Raw genomic sequence first — 12,753 nt, 5'->3', positions numbered from 1 at the left:
TTCGAAAATCCACGTCGAGTCTCCGTATCTACGAATCAATGATAAACTCGAAAAGCTTTTGTCATCTAATTCGATAACAACAACGCTCTCAGTGAGTTCATGCAATGTCTGCAAACTAAAAGAAATGAGATTCAACTCAACGGTGGGAAACAGAGGCGAAAAAGAGACCAACTGGTTAAAATGGTTATTAAGCAAACTATCTTACGATAAACACGCGACCAGCTATCGCAGCTAACGTAAATAACACGAAAAAAAAAAAATTAATCCAAACAAGTCTCAAAATGTGGCATGATAGAAGTTACTGCTACAAATTCTATTAAACCGTTGCATTTCCATTAACTAAAAGATTGCATGGTTAACTCCTTATAGGTTTGGTTAACTCCTTATAGGTTTCTTAGGTCTAATATCATTTTGACAAAATGATGATTTCCCTACAGAATGGTGTAAAGAAATACAACATTCAGGCCTCCAGCCTTCTGACCACGGATACCATGACAACTAGATAAAAATATATGCGGCAGCGACCCGGAATAAACTCTTTATACTCCAAATTGCCAACGCATACATTTTAAACTCTTGAATGCAGGCAACAGCTAGCAGTTTTCACGCAAGTAAATACAAGATTTTATTTTATGTCCTGAAAGTGAAATAAATAATTCATTTATGTGAACTGGAGTACTACAAAGTCATTAACCTCTTATGTAAAAGTACAGAAACGCACAATTCATTGAAAACCCTCCAAATACAAGTATGAAACCTACACCTTCTGCCTTCACTCACCTGTAATTAACTCACGGTAATCACAAACACTCATTCGCTCACTGACTTGCTCGGTTTTCCCTCCACCACCGCCAGTCTTACCGAAACTGGCACTCCCACTCATAGGCAACCGGCATCCCCAACAAAGCTCCCCCCCCATCGCCACCAGTTACTAGTCTCTCCTTCTCCCTCTGTCCCCCTCACCTCACTACCAGCTGGCACATACACAGACACACAGACACACGCTTCCCTCTACATCTCGTCGGTTCTTGGCCTAACACGTCTACCCCCTCATTCCTCAGAAATTTGGTTTTGTTTTCTTTCGTTTTCTTTTTCTTTGCCTTAGTTTCCTTGACGCCTGCCATGATACATAAATGAGAGACCCACCTGATGGACCGAGTGGGATCTGATTGGACGGCATCCAAATATAAAACCGGAAGTGACAGACAGAAAATCATCAATTCCGAAATTTTAAGATTAGCTCGCTCTCTCTCTCTCTCTCTCTCTCTCTCTCTCTCTCTCTCTAATATTCCGGGAGCACGATCCTCTGCAAACTACAAATACACTCTAAATTAAAGACGATCACTAACATAAAAGTTTACAATGCCGGAAGTTCCAAGACAAAAGACCGATTGGCTGACAAAATAACGTCCATACAAAATCAATTATAAAGTTGAAATGTGTACATTTCAATACGTCATCCAATCATGATAAACAATATGCCTTAGATAAAAAGCCATGAGGCTGTCAATCTTTAATATCAAGTATTTTTAATCTAGATAAAAGTGGGAGGAAAATCCTAAGACAATATAGCGTAGTGTCGAAAAAGATTCTACTGAAAAACAGACTTGTATAATTGAAAGACATACCTGTGTGAGCGACAAAGTTCTCACACACACACACACACACACACACACACACACACACACACACACACACAGAGAGAGAGAGAGAGAGAGAGAGAGAGAGAGAGAGAGAGAGAGAGAGAGAGAGAGAGTCTTAAGACCGAATTTTTCAACCAGTAAGGGCAGTTCACGAAGACGCAGCCGAAGATTATTCGGTAATGTAAACAAACCTGCTTGTTTCCACGTTAAATATACAGAGAAATTAGTGTGAAGATTTCACGAAAAATAGTTAATCTAAACCAAACAGACGAAACAGGATGAAATTACGATTCATTAAAAGCTCATACACGAAACAGGTGGGCATTTTCTGAAGTGTAAATCTTTACGAACTAAGTTACCAATATTTTCCGGGAGCTTTAAATCAATCGTGAAACATACTATTAGTCAACGGACATCATAAATGACAAACTCCTACTAGTTGCTATGTAGGAAAAAAAAATCTTGTCAAGAAGTTGCCTTCCATCAACCATACCCGGCTTGATCTAGGGCAAAGTTCAGTGACAGGGACAAATTGATCGATTGTCTGAGTGCCAGTGAAATAGGAGCATGATGAAATATGGGACGTTGGGGTGGCGTGACATAACCATAGGCAAGGCAGACTCCTCTCTTAAATCATTGGCCAAGGTTACAGCCACACGTGTGGTGTCGTCGAATGCAAGTGTAGGTAACTGAACTCGGAATGAACAGTCCACCAACCCCACAAAAAAAGACAAAAGTTTTTGTTATATCTTCAAGAAAATATCTCATTAACGTTACAGCGACACTAATTAGAATGGTGTATTTAGTTTTAACCCCAATCCCACCCTAAACAAAAACTCGTCAGCTTTCCATCAACTACCTTACAAGGATATTATGTAGTCTTAATCTTAACAAGTGTTGTTCCTATACCGGCATAAGTGTAGGCGTTATACTCCTACGTATAGCAACAATTACAGTACCACAAAAACAAACTTCATCTCATTCCTCTTCACTATTAAACTGCACTAAAATAAATTAATAAAAAAACTTTTTAGTCTGGTAAAAAAAAAGTCCAGTCATCTTACGGTCCAGTTAAGTCCCTGACTTTCCGTTTTACTTTGTTATAATTGTAAAAACAATTAGCGCGAATCGATGCGCTCGGCTTTCCTAATATAGTAATCCATCATGAAAGACAATTGCCTTCACGAAAATAATGATAATATCAATAGTAATAATAGTAAAAAAAAATGACACGTCAAATGAGAATACAAAGCAATGTTTATATGGGAGAACCAAACGCTCACTGAAATACAATAACAGGATATTTTAAGCCTCTATTCATTAGCCTCAAAGAGTTCCCGGTCATTGTTATTGTAATGAGAACTGTTTAAATAAAGCGCACAAAATTCAGCCTTAGTTAGGAGGCTCTATGGTATATTCTTACGGAAACACGGATTACCGATTTGGTGTCAAGTGTCTTTCTGACAAGTGGACGCTGAGTTTGTCAAGGCTGAGTTTGTCCGTCGGTGGAAACCCACTCTCTATGAAAATATCGAAAGTTATAAATACATGAGTAACATTTCACTATCTGTAAAGTACTTACCGCAGCCAAAATTAATCGTATTAAAGAACAACATTACATGATCTTACATCATATAACTTGCATGAAATCAAGAGTAAAAGTCTGATAACTAATCACAAAGAGCCAGAGCATTATCACCTTGGGATTGTTTTATCGCGGGCACCACCGGAAGCGTTCCTTGCGATGAGCGTCAGCCAATGCGAGTGCTCGCGTCAGACCTTCCCCCAACCGACCAAAACCAACTCCACACAACTACTGCAGAAGGGCAGAGAGTCAGAGACTGACATAGCTTAAATCCCCCAGCAGTGTGTGTGTGTGTGTGTGTGTGTTTTACTCGCCGGGTTAGTGGTGATCATGCTACGTTAGAATGACATTTCAATTCGCTCTCACAAGCTCCTCCCCCTTTCTATTGTTCTCTAGAAGGGTCTGAATGACTGGCTCAAGAAATCGTGTTTTTACGCGGCCATATACAACATAATACCTGTAATAATGACTCATGCATCGTCCGTATGTATTATCTTTCAACTTGCGAATATATTTGAACTCTCAGACATTTAATTTCCAGGGATTTTATTTTCTTCTGTTAGTTTCCAATACCTGAATCACTTCACCAATCAGTTTTGAATACAATCCATAGAGCGCGGAAGCAATCTACTTTTATGAGAGTTCGTGGTAAAATAACGCCATTATGAACCGTTTCAAAGCCATAGACGACACAGACCAAACTTTCTCACTTACAGTACACATTGTTTAAGCAATTGTTTGGAAAAAAAATATTCTGCAAATAAGAAATATTTGTGTAGCGATCTACAGTATATTGTGCGTTATGTCGTGGAGATGACCCACACTGAAATTCATTTTCCCCTATTCTTAACATCGATTTTCCTCTTTCTTTATGACGATTACGTCATCGTGACGAAACCAACGAAGCTCCTTAACATCTGTCTACGTCAAGTTGAAATAACCCACTAATTACTCCGGAAATTCAATCACCGTAATTTCCCGAATATTTTTGTTCAAGCCCACTTGACATTAAAGCACTGCTAGAGAAAACTATGAAAACTAGACTCTGAAATCTTTAATTGTCATTTGACAAATCCATTATTTTTACGCCCACTTGACATTTTTTAAAGCATTGCTAGATAAAACTATGAAAACTAGACTCTGAAAACTCATATTGTCATTTGACAAATTCATCATATCCCAAAGCCAACCATATCAATTATTAGAGAAACAACATTCATTCCTACTTTGGGAAAACAACCCCCAAATTTCCAAGCTCTTAACCCAAATAATAATAATATATATAAGAAACTGGATTTAAAAGTTGTTACTCGACAAAGATTTCGTATACAATGGGAGAGGTGAAGGTAGGGGGGGGGATGAGGAGGGTGAAGGCCGGATGTTAGGCATGAAAAGGAGTCAGAGTGGAAACTTCACAAAAGAATGCAAAAAAAAAAGCCTTTTTTCTTTTCTGAGAGAGAGAGAGAGAGAGAGAGAGAGAGAGAGAGAGAGAGAGAGAGAGAGAGAATTATTCTTGTGCAATAAAAAGTGAGCCTCTAAAAAGGTAATTTTTTAACTATTCTACTTCAGATAAACACCGGACCTACCTACCATTCTGAGTTTCATAGTTTTCATTTAAATGGAATACGTTAAAGAAATACGTGAACATATCAACAATATTCTCTTCATAATCATGCAAAAAGGGGTGAGTTTACACCATACAACTGCATTCCAGTTTGAATTTAGCCATAAGGTGTAATAAATCCAGAAAACTAGTGTGGTTTCTTCTATTAATGGCTACATGTTCTCGTCAATATCAGGTCAAAAATAAAAATGTAACAGAATACTAATAATTCCTTTCAATTGGTGGAACTAAAAGCGATAGGTGCAATCATTAAATTGGTTTGTACATTGGAAAACTTTCTCGAGCACAAAAATCAATTACAAAAATTTGGTGGTAATCCAAGATCACTCAGCCAGAAAAATAGCTTGTTTAAAGAAGCAATTTTTAACGCCAATATCTAATACTCTATAGTCAACAACAATCTATGAGAGAACCTTTTAACCATACTGTAAAAAAAATGAAAATGTTTATGAATGGGAAAAACAAACTGAAAGTTCATTTTCACCTTAGAGCTCAAACAGCTAAAACCAAGGTGATAAAATGATTTTATTTCTTTCTGAGAATCTGCTCTCACAGATCTCTTACAGGAGTCGCCATATTTGAATCAGGTCAACTTCCATACAATTTGGCAAAGCAAATAAAAATACGTTGGCTGCACTTCAATTTTAATTGCGAAGACTTTGGGCGCGTCTAGTAACTGTGTTATTACGGTAATGTGTAGTGTAGTTATACAGAAACATATTAGGCAAGAAATATATTGAAGGTATATTAGTTTCTTATATAATTTATTTAGAAAAGCTTTTACGATACTGATGCAGTGACTGGCGATTGTAACTTCAGGAATTCTTCTTATGTTCTCGCACCAATTAACTAAAATTCTCAATCTAAAGTGGAATATTAATTTTTGATACTTATACTTACAACAGTTCTACAAAACGTAAAGCAGAGCCCAATGAAAACAATATATTCTTGATATTCAAGAAAGGTCCCACAATGAGTTTAAAGGACTTAAAATTTACTGTAATCCTTCAATTGCTTTTGTCTTAAAAAATCGAGACGATATCGATCTGGTATCACATTACACTTTGCGGTTATTTACTCAGTCGTGAAATATTCTTCAACTAAGTTTCCGACATTAGTGAACATTGATTAATAAACATGACCAAAACCTTCGAGAGTTAACTTTCACGAAAGAATGTCAGCTTGAGGTAGACTGAGATTAAATAGCGCCAGTTGCCCGGGTGTTTGAGAAATGAAAATTTAAAAAATATATATAAAACGGAGATCGGTTGACGACGAAGGCTGGGAAGCACAGTTGATGTTTTATTAATAAAGTTTTTTTTTTATCGAGGTAGGAGGAACATAGCCGATATGATTCACCATGACTGACGAATCACTCGTGAAATCGCACCATTAGGATCACGATCTAGCAACGTGCTTAGGAGAAAATCTTTGAAATACTCTCCCGCTTTCCTTTCTCCGCGAAATTTCTTGCTCTCCTTTCCCATTATCATGTTTGTCATTGTTACAATAACAGCTTTATGCAGACTACCTCGTCCAGTGGTACGTGTCCACTTAATGCCCAGTCAAGATATTTTTGTTCAAACGAGAGAGATCACGAGAATTTCGAGATGATCTCATAAGTTCATACCTCAGCTATCCCACACCGATTATCAAGAAGATAACGGCTGGAAACGCTAAGCTGGATAATTATTTGTGTGCGCGATTCACCTTTTATTATTACATCCTTCTCTTTCTACCTAACTCATAATGACGGTGTCGAGTGTTGTCCCCACGGCCGAGTTGACAAATGGGCAGGCGTGCCCGATGATGCCAGCAGCCAGTGCCTTGTCCAGTGTCGTACATGGCGGCCAGTGCTGCCCAGAAAAAGAAACTGTTGTGCAACATAATAATTGGCGTATGTATAAAGAAAAAGACGAGAATGTGGTGCAAAGACTGGCTAAATAGGAGAGATGTTTAAGGGAGCCATACAACAATTAGTAAGTAAACTACAATATGGCTATGAACATGATTATAGAAACTAAATGAGAATGAACGTATGCACATTCCTTACACTCCTATAATATATTATAGCAAAGGTATAGCCACATGTCCGAAAACAAGATACAAACAGGCGTCACAGCATAACAGTAGAGGCTTGAATGGAATTTCAGATATGGCGTTTTCGTATGTTCAAGTTGTGGCCTAACTTGCAAACTTGAATAATAAAGTGTGTATTTGAGAGAGAGAGAGAGAGAGAGAGAGAGAGAGAGAGAGAGAGAGAGAGAGAATATCCGATTCTACTTTCCAGACCTATAACTTTCTTGCAAGTTTTATAAAAAGTGCTCTCTAATTACCTAAAAGAAAAACTATTACCTCCTTACAACTATCTTTAAGCTTTTAACATATTTACTGAGACCAAAAACCAAAAACATATATATAATCCCAGAAAAAATAATAAAAACCCAGGTTCTGAGCAATTTCCACTGGTGGGTCGTGAATAATATGATCTCTGCAAAACCTTAATTTCTATTTTAAATGAAATTAAGGAGAATGTGGAAAAACCTAGTAACCTAAAAAAAAAAAAAAAAACATTACTATCAACGACAAAAATTAAGTTTCACAAAACGCAGAGATCTAAATCTTAATTCTAAAATACATTTTCCCTTACCTGCTTAACCTGAGAGGCGTGTTTTTTTCTGTGGGGAGTGGGGTAGGGGTGGTGGGGGTAGGGGTGGGGGTAGGGGTGGGGGCGCATTTGCTTGCACGGTTATTATGAATTCGGTAGAAAGAGAAGGCTGTGATAATAAAAGGTGAATCATTCCAGCTTCGCGTTTCCAATCGTGGAGAAAGGTGACCTTTGCAAAGAATAAATTATCTTCTTCATAATCAGTGTGGGACAGCTGAGGTACGAACTTACGAGATCATCTCGAAATTCTCGTGATCTCTCGCATTTGCAAATAATATCTTGACTGGGCATTAAATGGATGCGTACCACCGGACGAGGTAGTCTGCATAAAGTTGGTGTTGTAACAATGACAAAGATGATAATGGGAAAGGATAGCAAGAAATTTCGTGGAGAAAAGAAAGCGGGAGAGTATTTCAAAGATTTTCTCCATAGCACGTTGCTAGATCGTGATCTTAATGGGGCGACTTCACGAGTGATTCGTCAGTTATGGTGAATCATATCGGCTATGTTCCTTCTACCTTGATATGAATAAAAAAAATAAAACACCTTGAGTGGTAATAAAACAACTGTGCTTCCCAGCCTCTGTCGTCAACCGAACTCCGTTATATATATATATATATATATATATATATATATATATATATATATATATATATATATATATATATATATATATGTATGTATGTATGTATGTATGTATGTATGTATGTATGTATGTATGTATGTATGTATGTATGTATGTATGTATGTATTTATGTATATATATATGTATATATATGTATGTATGTATGTATGTATATATATATATATATATATATATATATATTTTTCCTTTCTCACACACCCGGGAACTGGCGCTATTTTATCTCAGCCTACCTCAAGCTGATTTTCTTTCGTGGAAGTTAACTCTCGAAGGTTTTGCTCATGTTTATTAATCAATGTTCACTAATGCCGGAAACTTAGTTGAAGGATATTTCACGACTGAGTAAATAACCGTGAAGCGTAATGTAAAACCAAATCGATATCCTATCAATTTTTGGTTGGGAATAAGCAGTGTTGAAAAATGAAAGAAAAACGGGCTAAAAGACGAGGCCTTTTACACATAGCAAAGGAACATTAGTGAAAAGATAAAGAAGGATCCTTGTATCGTATAACGAAATGAAAAGGAATTAGCTGACGTCATCATAACTGACAAAAATTATAAATGAAAAGGCCAGTTTGTTATGCACATGACATTCCAAGAACGCGTTTTCAAATGTAAGAAAGCCAAATGTCCCAACAGCGAATACCGACCAACAGCAAAAGTGAGGGTGGGATCCACCGGTAAGGAGCTCAGCTGGCACCATTGACTTCTAAATTCTCCGATTTAATATCTACCTTCTTATACATACATACATACTAGTAATCAACGTAAAATATATGACGGCAATTCTCAGTTGCATGAATATCGACATCTTCTCAAGGTAATCTATAAAAGCAAAATGAGGGAATGGCTTAAAAATAGACAAGAGGAATTTGCAGATATTAACCGAAAATTCATCTGCGCATTCAACTTTACTCAGTAGTGACATCACAACTGTATACATGCAAGCTGAATATCTGTTGATAAATAATACTTCTCTGGGCATGGAAGTAGTTAACAGCACTTACTCAGTGACTAAATGAATCAAAACCAGTGTCTCTTGCAAAACAATGAAAGTAGTTAAATAATTAAGTAAGAGTCCCATCTTGCATAACAAGGTGGCAACATTAGGTCCACCCTTGCCCCGATCTATGACTTAACTCTGGCAGTGTCGTACCTCCAGTACTTGCCTCGGATAACCGGGCACCGGCTGGTGATTTCGCTTAACAAGGGCACGGCCGTTTCGCTGGTTTGCCCGTGATATGAGCCTGATTACATGCATGCCCGCCTATCAGGCTCGCTCGTCTGGACATGCCTTAAGATTGTGTAAGCGCGCGTGCCCATGTGAAAGGGAGAGTTCCGTGCCCTTCAGTATTTCTGCTTCAGCGGTTTTCGTGAGAATGGCTATCTCCAAACAATTACCCAATACCCTTCAGTGGCCGCTCTCGTGAGTTTCCAAAGGCATACCAGAAATATATATATATTATATATATATATATATATATATATATATATATATATATATATATATATATATATATATATATATATATACATATACATATATATACATATACATATATATATATATATATATATATATATATATATATATATATATATATATATATATATATATATATATATATAATGCCTACACGGAGACTTGTGGTATGGTAGATCACATATTTTCCAAAATATACTGCATATATTCAATCCCTATCAACAGCAATTTACGGTACTTAGTTTTATTTTAATATTAGTCAAGTTTTCGTGATGGAAAAGCCAATTATTTTTTTTTTAAATGAAAACAGACTTTTTATTTTCTTCGCGTTCATAAAGGCGAATGCAGACTTTTAATTAACAAAACCAAGAGCTCCATGTTCAATAAAGACATACTGTGGCAATAAAACGAACTCAAGCTGTAGATCCTGACCTTTATCGAAGTGTCAATAAACCTCGTTATCCATGAGATTACTGTACATTATCTGTCAAACCGCACTGAAAGCTTTCCGATTTCAAAATCCTCCCTCTCTCTTACTCTCTCTCTCGGGAGAACTTGGATACCTGCATGCTGACACGCGCGCGCACGTGTGTGTGTGTGTGTGTGTGTGTGTGTGTGTATGCATGTATTTATGCGTATATACATGCAGACAGGTTATTCTTAGAGGCTATCTTTTATTTTTATTGGAAATGCTTCCTTGCTTTCAGAAATGTGCCTTTATCCACTTTCAGTATCAATACAGAGGGAGCCTTAAATTTAAATATCAACAAACACATTAATTGTATAATATATTAACAAACTCCAGGTTATAAAACAAAACTTAATAAGACGCTAGAACCTAACCTATACTATAAAAGTAACTTGACGAAATTGTCATTTTTGGAGTACTTAATGTTGATATCTAAACTGAATTCCAAAATAGTACATACTTTGGATTAAGGATTATTAATTAATATCAAGGTCAATGATGAAAATTAAAAAAGAAAAAACAGTCACGGGACACAGGTAAATCAAAAGGAAACAGCCCTGGGGAGCTGTAAATTGGAGAACAGAGATTATAATGAAAACATTTCACTTAGTTCAATGGATGCAATAAATTAAAATTAATACTTAATACCTCTAATAATTTTTTACTGAAACGCAATAACAGCTATTTACGAGTTGCATGACGTTCGTGAAACAAAGCAGGAGAAACCATTAACAAGTATTCAGAGTTACCGAGGCAATTTTGGTTGTTTTTATAGTTTTCCATTTCTTGGAAAACTTTTTATCACTTCGAACTGAAAAAATAACCCAACTATGACCATTCTCAGGACCAAGGTACGAAAAAACAAATTACAGGTCCAATAAATTCTCTTTGGCATAAAATTGCTCTTATAGGGTATGGGCGCTACTGTGACAAGAGAGACAGGCGCTACAGAACTTTCGTTCGCCAACCATAATGCTTTGGTGTTTCCAATTTTCGGTGTTTTAGGTTACGAATGGTCCAAGTCATTCCAGACCCAAGCCTGCAGGTTAACATTAGCGAAGAGAAGAACGAAGCTGAGCAAAGCGTTCATTTACATAATATTATACAATGTAGAAATGATTCGCCTCCATGACTCACGTCATTTTTCAGAGACCTTCCAAGGCCAAATCGGTTTGGCTTCCTCCAAGCGCCGAAGCTTTTTCCCCTAATTTTTCAAGAGGGTTTCAAGGCCTTGCATAAATACTTGCATTCTTGAAACAGCTTGAACATTATGAGAATGAATACGAAATTTATGAAAAAATGCCAGGTGCATTAACGTTAGGCCTCAAGAACATAGGGTCCAAGAACCTCTGTAATTCTGTCCGAGGAGGAGGATCAAGTCTCTCTCTATCTGTGTGTGTGTGTGTGTGTGTGTGTAAATGTGTACTTGATAGGAACGGAATGGAATAGAATCTAAAGTTTAGCCCAAAGGGGTAGTGCTGGGACCTATGAGGTCATTCCGAGCTGAGAGAGAGTAAAAACGTTTGAAAGATGTAACAGGAGGGAAACTTCGCAGCTGCACTATGAAGCAATTGGTAGGAGAGGGTTAAAGAAGGATGGAAGAAAGACTATGAACGGAGGTACAGTCATAGGAATAAAAGGGGTTGCAGCTAGGAGCCGACGGGACGCTGCAAAGAACCTTAAGTATTGCCTACAGTGCACCACGTGAATTGCAATGACGGCACTAACCCCCCTACGGGATGTACTTGATAGGTAGAACAATGACCTCAGGAACAAGGAAAACGCAACACAAGAGGGAAAATCCAAGAATTCTGTGCAGTATCGTAAAGAATCCACAAGGGAAATCCGGGAAACTAGGAAAGCTTCGCTTCGTCGACCTCCTGCCACGGTGGATAAATGCAGAATAAACAGAGACAGAATAAAGAGAGACAATATTATGATTCATGAAATTTCCCAGTTGAAAGTTGCCTTGCAGACGCAACAATACCAAATTTAAAGATCAAGATACGTTTTCATGAATTGCGATACATCTTGTAATACTGGTTCGGTCGAAGCAGTTTTTGGTATAATTTGTCGGAATCAATTTTTTTTTTCACCTCAAGTGATGTTGGTTTTATCACCAACAACATAAGAATCAACTTTAACAAACCTATATTTTCTCTCTAATAATATAAACAGGCTACCTTTCGATTATAAAGTTTGAAAAACTGTTCAGCCTACAATCCAACCCACTTAATATTATTAAAGTTTATATTCTTCACAAAGGCTAAATTACAACGCAACTTCCTGGTCGACACATTCTTAAGAACTGGGTATGCTTCCTTGACCAACTGCATCTTAGTCGACCTCAGCTGATTTGATTATGAAATTCTGGCTGTCAAGAATGGAAGAGGGAGCGGAGGTAAAGTAAAAAGCTAAAGTAGGAGCACCTACGGACAGAAGGGACACTGCAAACATCCCTTAGTAATGCTACAGAACAGTATGTCAGGTGTACTGAGAGAACTACCTTACTCCGGGGAAATCGACCTTAGTAAAGAGTCAAGTACCTGATGGTCATTCAACTACAGTGGTAAGCAGCCAGGGGTGGCGAGTAAAAAAAAAAAAAAAAAAAAACACACACTCAACCACGATCTCCTCC

General features: G+C 37.3%; 2 protein-coding genes across 22 annotated transcripts in view; one reads left to right on the top strand and one right to left on the bottom strand.

The window, feature by feature from the left end:
- LOC136836217 (NADP-dependent malic enzyme-like) overlaps positions 1–12,753 on the bottom strand; it is an 87,800-nt gene that overhangs the window by 34,910 nt on the left and 40,137 nt on the right. For 2 of the 21 annotated variants that reach the window (XM_067100289.1, XM_067100299.1), the window contains exon 1: positions 3,343–3,551. The exons of 13 other annotated variants lie outside the window; for them this stretch is intronic. The gene's annotated coding sequence lies outside the window, so the exon portion shown is untranslated. Of the gene's footprint in view, positions 1–780; positions 943–3,342; positions 3,552–12,753 lie in introns of those variants that run through there. 6 more of the 21 variants (XM_067100344.1, XM_067100352.1, XM_067100279.1 and 3 more) reach the window with 6 other exon arrangements.
- The window catches only part of LOC136836298 (uncharacterized), a 49,731-nt gene that overhangs the window by 8,490 nt on the left and 28,488 nt on the right, over positions 1–12,753 (top strand). The window lies entirely within an intron of this gene.

The sequence above is a fragment of the Macrobrachium rosenbergii genome, chromosome 4, assembly GCF_040412425.1.
Source record: "Macrobrachium rosenbergii isolate ZJJX-2024 chromosome 4, ASM4041242v1, whole genome shotgun sequence".
In the NCBI taxonomy this organism is placed as follows: Eukaryota; Metazoa; Arthropoda; class Malacostraca; order Decapoda; family Palaemonidae; genus Macrobrachium; species Macrobrachium rosenbergii.
The sequence above is the reverse complement of the archived record's forward strand: the minus strand, read 5'-3'. Positions and strand labels throughout refer to the sequence as shown.